This window comes from Miscanthus floridulus, chromosome 5 (assembly GCF_019320115.1).
Source record: "Miscanthus floridulus cultivar M001 chromosome 5, ASM1932011v1, whole genome shotgun sequence".
Classification (NCBI taxonomy): domain Eukaryota; kingdom Viridiplantae; phylum Streptophyta; class Magnoliopsida; order Poales; family Poaceae; genus Miscanthus; species Miscanthus floridulus.
Genome location: NC_089584.1, coordinates 104,027,914 through 104,036,773, shown reverse-complemented (window position 1 = coordinate 104,036,773; position 8,860 = coordinate 104,027,914). Strand labels below are relative to the sequence as shown.

Here is an 8,860-nt window from a genome sequence, read left to right as displayed (position 1 = left end):
CCCAAACAGGCACTAAATTCCCACATGGTACGTACCATGTGGGAATTTAGTGCCTGTTTGGCACAGAGCTGTTCTTTTTCTTTGTCAAACACTTATTTCCAAAACAGTTTTATGGGTGAAATTATTTTTCTCCTCCTCTCATAGAGACAAGAGTTGAAATGAAGCTGAAAATAGTAGCTTATTATAGCCCTCTCACTCATGAGCTGTTGGTGAAGCTATTTTGTCAAATACTTTTTTCAAAACAGCTCAGCTTTACTTAAAAAAAAGTTGCTTGTGAAGCTGTTTTCCAAAAAAAAAAAATAGATTCACCATTGAGGCTGAGCTATGCTACTGCAACCCGCGTAATGCGTGGTTGATGGCTCTTTCTCTAACATGTTTATAAGTCATAATACTAATTGACATCATTGTATAATAACAGTATGTTCGCTTGTTGGTTTCAGCCATGGCTTATCAGTCAACCAATAATGTTTTTTCTCACAACAAACCAGCATCAGTCGGACTTATCAGCCTATAAACCAAACAGCGAACATGTCGTAAGTTGTTCAGGAAAGACATTTATTAATTATTATATGCTGCTTTGATCTTTATCTGTATCGAACTCCATAGTCTCTATATATTCCTATAACGATGGTAGCTAGAGTCAGGTGTATATAGTGGGAACTCGGCGATATTAATAGTAGGAAGGAAATGTATCAATGTTATTTTGTAGCCCTTCAAGTAAAAATGGTAAAGGCCTTGTTTAGATGCAAAAAATTTTGCAAAATGGCTACTGTAACGTTTTCGTTGTTATTTGGCAAATAGTGTCCAATCATAGTCTAATTAGGCTTAAAAGATTCGTCTCGTGGATTTCGTCTAAACTGTGTAATTAGTTTTATTTTTTATTTATATTTAATGCTTCATGCATGCGTCCAAAGATTCGATGTGACGGGGAATGTGAAAAATTTTGCAAATTTTTTTGCAAACTAAACTGGACCAAAGTTCGAGACCAAAGCACTTGAGGCGGGGATTTTATCGATCCCTCGAAAATACCACTATTGCGTTCCTTCAACAGGTTCCAGGCGGTGTACATGAGCAGAGCAGTTGTGGATCGTTGTTGCTACGCCAAAAGGCCACCTAGCGAGTCGTTCTCCCACCATTCTTGGACAGAACGAACATGCTTGCGAGTAACGTATGATGCAAGACACATGTGGAGTTAGTTTAGTTTCTTAACGATCGAGCGTGTGATTTTTCTAAGCTTTATAGTTTTACACTATGTAATCAGTTTTGTAAGACTAGTCCGCTTTTCTCTCTCTCTCTCTCTCCCCCCTCCCCCCACTGCTAGATCCATCCCTGGAGAAACGGTTGCGTCGCCTTTCGCCGCTGAGATGAGTGATTTTCCATGTCGCCCGGCTAGAGCCGCCGCCTTGCATGGCGGCTATGGAGTTTGGTAGCTAAGCTTTATGTTTAGCTCTGCGTCCCTACAGTTTTCGAGAATCGACAACGGCAGGTCCTGTGGACGATTGGACAACCGTTTTTTCGCCGTGTGCGTCTCGATCGCACCAGCATTGCCGTGCACCAAATGGGCACCCATCCTGCTGGAAGCTGGGGCATGCATCCCATTGGAAAGCTGGATGCCAAGACACCCAGAAAACCCTAGAGGTCCCTTGGCGACTAAGGTTACCAAATACAAACTAAGCTTAGCTCAGTTGGTTGGGTTCCTTACGGTGAACTCTATCTATTTGGGTTAAGTTCTCTCAACTTGACACATGTGCTCATATTTTTCTCGACTTATTTCAGGATTTAACAATGTTATTCTTCCCGTGGTAGGCGACATGCCAGTTAACAGTGAGGCGTCTGTAGTTACTTTGTTAAATGATTTGTGAGTCCAACTCAATTCTTCGAATGTGCTTATATGGGTAGGATGTTCGTGCACTATTCTAGGTATTGGGGAAAAAAAGAAGCTACTAGACAAACACTTTGTACCCCTCTCTGTTCTCCGAGATGTAAGGCAGGACAAAGACTCCCGTAGGGGGGGGGGGGGGCGATTCTTAAAAACCCTAGACCAGAGCTAGTTTAGCGCTCTCCTATCATCTCTCTCATCGTAAGAACTCGCTTAAGCACTCTAATATAATGAACTCGATTGCTGGACGTAGGGTTCCGAAGCCCGAACCAAGATAAACTTCTCATATCTTGAGTGTTAACCATCGAAGTCTCATACATCGACCCATTATTAGCAATGGTTATAAACCCACGACAATAAATGTATTCATACTTCGTGGAGACAAGAATCTATGGGAGTTCTGAATGGTATAATGGAACTAATTGAAATTAATAGTCTTGGTAGTTGGAAAAAATGTAATTAGCATTTATCATTGAAAAATGTTTTAGGAGCTTAAAGAGAGGACTAGTTCCTAATTTCGGCATTTGCATCTTTTTTGGTTCTTTCATATAATCCAAACACCTTTAAAATGGACACTTTCTTGTTAAAATAGCTACACAATGGGAATTTTATAGTACGAACAATGCTTTTTAAACGTTATAAGCAGTTGGTTAATTATTCGTCGAGCTCAACGACAATTTAAACAGATGACACAACTATTTAGATAGGATAAAACGGTCGATTAAACATAAACAATAATATACCAGTGTAGAGTTTAATCGAACTAAACGGTTGCTTAGACGAGCAATGCATACCAGAATTATGTTGCGACATCCATTTCAAACAAGGACTTCTGCTGTCAAATCCCAAGAAAATTGTTTGATCCAAATAAGCACTGGGACAAAGAAAACTAAGGATCCAGCTAGACATGATTGACATTTCTATAAGTATCTTATTCCGATATCTTCAGATTGCTTCGGTCCAGACGGATCAGAATCAAAGCTTCGAAGGAACAAGTTGGCAAACAGAATTATTATTATAAGCTTTTTCTAGTAGACGATTAGAAAATCCTATAGCCTTTGAAATGGAACAAATACGGTTATAATCCGGTCCAAGCATGCATGCATAACCATATTCTGAAGGAACGAGCTTTTTTATGCCATAGTGAATGGATGACCTTCTCCAACTACTGATCCGTATTCCATACATATCTCGTCTTAGCCTCGGAAAAAAAGCAGGCTACGCTACATATGGCCCCGTTCGACCGGCTGAATTTGAGCTGAAACTGGCTGAAAAATACTGTTTCGGCTGAAAAATACTGTTTCGGCTGAAAAAGAAGCCGAACAAACCGGATATAGGGTAAGCCAAACGAGGCCATAGGTAGCTTTTTTCAACTTTCAAAAGGCATGCGGAGATTGTCCGAAGCCGTTCGACGAGCGGCGTGTTGTAGCCTCATCGTCAGTGGGCAACAACAGAATAACCGATTGAGGCAGCCTAACAAGCACTGTAGCATGTATTAGTAGTAGTACGCCACGGGTGAGCCTCTGGCTGCAGGCCTTGTTGACTCAGGCGGCAGTGCATACTACCTGCCGCAGCTCCAACCAAAAGCGGCTGGCTGCTGAACTGCCGGATCCTCAAGGGTTCAGCAACGGCTGCCTTATCCGGTTGCCCAGCAGGTAATGACTCTCAAGCCAGTTGCGTTTAAATATGTTATGCACGCTAATGGAGAGTGATGGTGCTGATGGTGTTTGGCCAAGAGGTAGCATTTCAATTGCAATCAGGATGGTACCATGGAAAGGCATAGCAATAAACTTCATCTCCCAACAAGCTGTCGATTCCTGTGGCGAGGTCAGAGAAAAGTAGCTTGCCGCCGGCCGTCGCCCATCGCCGATGATGGATACACGTAGATGTGAGATGTCCATTGAGGAATTGACTTGAGCTAATGCGGTTCTCTCTTTCCTTTTGCTCCTTTCGAAACTTTATTTTAGTCCTCTCAACAAGGTTGACTCCGCAACGAAGCTCAGCCAATCCGCCGTCCGCCGGTGTCAACGCCAGGGTTGACGTTTCAAGCAGAAGCAGTTCAAGGCCATCTTTGAGTCTTGCAAGGAATCTTGAATATTTTTATTGGCAAGTGATGAAGCATTTGCGGTTGCTTTTCTTTTGGCACGCCTCCGAGTGGAAGTGTTCGACATGCCTTTAGCCGGAGCTAAAGCGAAACATATACTAATTTTCGGTGCCTGAGGATAAGGAAGCAAACTAGTAATTTGTAGTTGAAAGTTCAGAACGAACCAAAACTCGTTGGTTGACCTGAAAACTGAACCGAAACAGGCTCGGATTCATCAGCACAGGAAAAGACAGGTTCACCACCAAACTCGCTGCTAAGCTATAAACATCGTCGCCTGACATGGCAACTACAAGTGAGGATGAAAAAAACACAGAGAGAAACGGCACATCCTGTAGTGTGTTTGTCGGAGTTAATTTACTGTTGCTTCCGCGCGCATTGCCTCTTTACAGCTGCAGCGAACCACTGCGAGTTGATAGATGGTGGGTGCGACGTCATTCCACACGAGCATGGACGCTTTCCAAGCATGGTAGTACTTGTCACTTGAGAATTGAGACCTGGAGCCACCCGCTTCCATCCTTGCTCCTGAGCGTGACAAATCAAATCAAAACCATGCCGGCCAGATTGATCGATTCTTAGACAAGCTCGGCCTTGATCTCCAGTGCATTGTTCGTCAACCATGCACCTCTGGTACAGTATTAAGTCCACTTTTGGCCCCTCAACTATTGGGTTCGTCTAATTTTGACCATCAACTATAAAACCGTCTAATGCTAGTACCCAGCTGTCAAAGCCGTTCACTTTTAGCACCTGGGCATGGGTAAGGCAGTTTTGTCCCACGTGGAGCGGTTTTGACCACGCCACACTAGCATTGACCTCCATCTCAGTGGCATGTGGGGCCCACACGTCATCGACTCAACCCCTCCCTCTCCATCCTCACGGCCACTCCCCGACGCCTCCTCTCTCCGGCGCTGGTCTCGGCGTTGACTGTGCCACGCTGGCCCCTCTCTTTCCTCCCGTCATCGGCGGCGAGCAGGCTACGACGGTGGCGCGGCAAGCAGCATGGCGGTACGCGAGCAGGCTACGGCGGCAGCGAGCGAGCAGGGTGTTGGCGCTCGAACAAGTGGCGGCGGCGGCGCCCGAGCAGCACGGCAGCGCGCGAGGAGGCTACGGCGGACGCCGCCTCCCTGCGCCACAGCCGAGCTCGCCGGTTCCGCCTCCAAAATTCGTCACCTACACTCAGACATATCTTCAATTCCTCTTACACGTAGCCTCTCGAGGTTTCTAGCTACCTTGTAGACGCAGTCGCACCGGCTTTCGTGCACCAGAGAGCTCGCCCTGGCTATCTGACGCGGCAAAACTGCGGCAGCGGCGTCGCGTGCACGCGTAGATGATGGCTCGGCATGGGTGAGACGGGGCGCAATGCTGTGCCCAACCAGGCACGCAGTGGCGGTAGGGCTCTCAGCCATGGCGCGGACGCGACAGACACACAGCTCGGCGTGGCAGAGCTAGCATGCAGTAGAGGCACACACGGCAGCGGGTCAGCCGTCTAACCGTCGAGCGTTGCGACGACAAGGGCACGGTCGGGTGCAGCAACGAGGCAGCAGCACGATGCGGCAGCCAAGCAGCAGGGGCAGCGCGGGCGCAGCAGGTCAGCAGGACCGGCCAGGGCAGCGATCGGAGAAGCTGCGGCGGCAGGGCGAGGCTAGAGCGGCTCAGCCATGGCATGGGCACGACAGCGGACACCGGCCAAAACATAGTGCTGCACGATTTTTGGCGTGCGTGTTTCTTAGATTTCACTGTGGCACTCTGGGCCGTTCATTGCACTTAGAACTACAATCTTTATTCAGGCGCTTCCTGGTTTCGAGCAACTGGTAGGGAAGAACAGAGGCCCCAATATCGGTTTGTCAGGTTGTGTAGCGTGGAGAGGGAGGCGTGGTCAAAATCGCTCAACGTCGGTCAAAACAGCCTTGCCCCTGGCCAGATGCTAAAAGTGAACGATTTTGACAGCTGGGGTACTGGCATTAGACGGTTTTGTAGTTGAGGGTCAAAATTAGACGAACCCAATAATTGAAGGGCCAGAAGTAAACTTAAACCTTTTTTTTATTGGTCGTTGACATTGCTCATTAGTCAACGGGCCTAAACAAGCGGCAGAAAAAGAAGTATTCGCGGAGATGTCAAAACGGTTGACCTGCTCCAAACTCGGTAGCAGGTTCAACCAATTCTTACATTTCTGGCTCACCTCCACAGTCTACAGAGCTAAATTAACAAATGTCGAGTGGAATCCGCAGCCTTGGAAACACGGGTTAGCTTACACATGGGAGGAGACACTGTAATCATAGGATGGTGAGGCTACCACTAAGTACTAAAAGGCTGTAGTCCGCGTAGAACTATACTCCGTACCGAACAAGTTGACTCACCCAGTCGCCAGTTGCTTGCACACCGGACCGGCGTGTGTTGACTTGGGCCGGCGTGAGCTACTCAATCGAGCGCCCGCCGAGTTGGGCGCAGCAACGTGAGACTCGTCAGTCAGATCTCAAGGGAGAGGGTGTTGGGTTCATGTGCATACGCCGCCTGAAAAACGCTGCTCGCTCACCAGAACCTACGCGTTGGCAAACGTGGAGCCGTGGCGGCAGGCAACCACAACCACACTACGCTCTCCATTATTTGGAGCAGAAACAAGCACAGGGCTGAGCAATAGCAAAGCGGCAGAGAAGTAGCTGACGCGCCCCGCGGAAGCCGGTGTGCTCTAGCTCGTCAGACGCATATCCGAGAAAACGCCAGTGCGGTGCTGTGCGGCTCGGTCTGGCCATTTTGGCCGGCAGGACGCCACAAAGAAACTGCAGTTCCCTATCGGGTGGGGGGCAAGGCAATAACGCCGATGATGTTTCGTTGCGCACGACCAGCGTCAACCCTTCTGGGATCTGAAACGAATCGACACGCACGCACAGGGACGAGGATGAGACCAGACAGCTGAGGCTGAGGTCGCACGCTGCCCGGCCTATAAAAAAAGCCGAAAACAGAGCAAGACACCAGGTTCAATGCGTTGCACGGCCGGAAACTGCAGCTAGGGGCCCCTTGCCGATTTGCTAATCCCGCCCTCCTCCCCCACCCAACTTGAGCCTTTGACGCACACCAAACACCCTCTTAGCTAAACTAATCCCCCCACCCAAATTAACTCCAACTCGTCTTCTCCCTCCTCCTCCTTGCCCAGCTTTGTATATAAAAATAAACGCTCGCAAGTCACCCACAGGCTCACAAATTCCAGCTCAGGCCAAAGAAAAAGACCACCAGCAGCACATCGCGAAAGCAGAAAAGCAGCAAGCAAGTAACCACACCAAGGAGGGAGGAAGAAGAAGAACAGAGGCAAAGGAGGAGCCATGGCGGCGGCGGCGGTTGCCGTGAGCGGGCACTGGAGGAGACTGCGGACGCTGGGCCGCGGCGCCTCGGGCGCCGTGGTGTCGCTGGCGTCGGACGCCGCGTCGGGGGAGCTGTTCGCGGTCAAGTCAGCCGGCGCGAGCGACGCGGCGACGCTGCGGCGGGAGCGAGCGGTGCTGGCGGGTCTGTCCTCGCCCCACGTCGTGCGCTGCGTCGGCGGCGGCGAGGGCGCGGAGGAAGGGTCGTACCAGCTCTTCCTCGAGTACGCCCCCGGCGGGTCGCTCGCCGACGAGGTGGCCCGGAATGGGGGCTCGCTCGAGGAGCGCGCCATCCGTGCCTACGCCGCGGACGTGCTGCGCGCGCTGGCGTACCTCCACGACGACCGCTCCGTCGTGCACGGCGACGTCAAGGCGCGGAACGTGCTGATCGGGGGCGACGGGCGCGCCAAGCTGGCCGACTTCGGGTGCGCGAGGGCGTTCGGCTCCGCCTCCGCGCGCCCGATCGGCGGCACGCCGGCGTTCATGGCGCCCGAGGTGGCCCGCGGCGAGGACCAGGGCCCCGCCGCTGACGTCTGGGCGCTTGGCTGCACCGTCATCGAGATGGCCACCGGCAGCGCCCCCTGGAGCGACATGGGTCACGACGTCCTCGCGGCGGTGCACCGGATCGGGTACACGGACGCCGTGCCGGAGGTGCCGTTCTGGCTGTCGGCGGAGGCCGAGGATTTCCTCGCCTGCTGTTTCGCCAGAGACGCCGCCGACCGATGGACCGCCGCGCAGCTCTTGGAGCACCCGTTCGTGGCATTTGCGGATCATGACGACAAGGTCCGGCGCCGGGCGTCTCCCAAGAGCACGCTGGACGCCGCATTCTGGGAGTCCGACGACGACGACGCGGCGGACGAGGTGTCAGGGAACGCGTCAGAGAGGATCAAGTCACTGGCGTCCTCCGCCTGCGCCTTGCCCGACTGGGACAGCGAGGACGGATGGATCGACGTGCTCGGCGAGCAGCAGCAGCAGGTCGAGGCGGCTCGCGGCGCGGTCCAGGTGTCGCGCTGCGCGCCAGGCAAAGTGTCCAGCGCCCTGGCGGTGCCAGCTGGGGAGATGGCTGTCGGCGGCGTCAGCGGCCTCCCCCGCAGTGATGATGAACTGGAAGCAGACGGCGTGCCGTTCGGTGGCGATGATGTTCCAGCAGCCGCGGATGCTTCCGTTGAGCGTCAGGAGAAACACTATTTGAGTTCGCACTGTCATGTAGCACTCTCGTGTCAGTTAGTGCTTTGTAATCTAGTCATTAACGCAATAAAGTTATGGGTTCCAACAAATTTTCGCTGTGCTGCTCTGTTCGATTGCCCTCGTCATGAGATCTCCTTCGCTCATGCCTAATTTTCATCGGTATATACGCGAGACAGGCCACGATCGGCTCCACATGCAACGGCCGCACGTGCATATAGGTGGAAGCAATCTGCCACAGTAACCACACCGTTTAGGAAGCGGCGAGATAACGGCCTGTTCGTTGGTTGGTTTCTGGGCTGGTTTGGGCTGGCTGGTGCTGATTTATTGTGGCTAGTTTGA

General features: G+C 51.4%; 1 pseudogene; it reads left to right on the top strand.

Annotated features, from left to right (window-relative positions):
• The first annotated feature begins 7,029 nt into the window (after positions 1-7,029).
• LOC136455050 (mitogen-activated protein kinase kinase kinase 18-like) lies at positions 7,030-8,860 on the top strand (annotated as a pseudogene).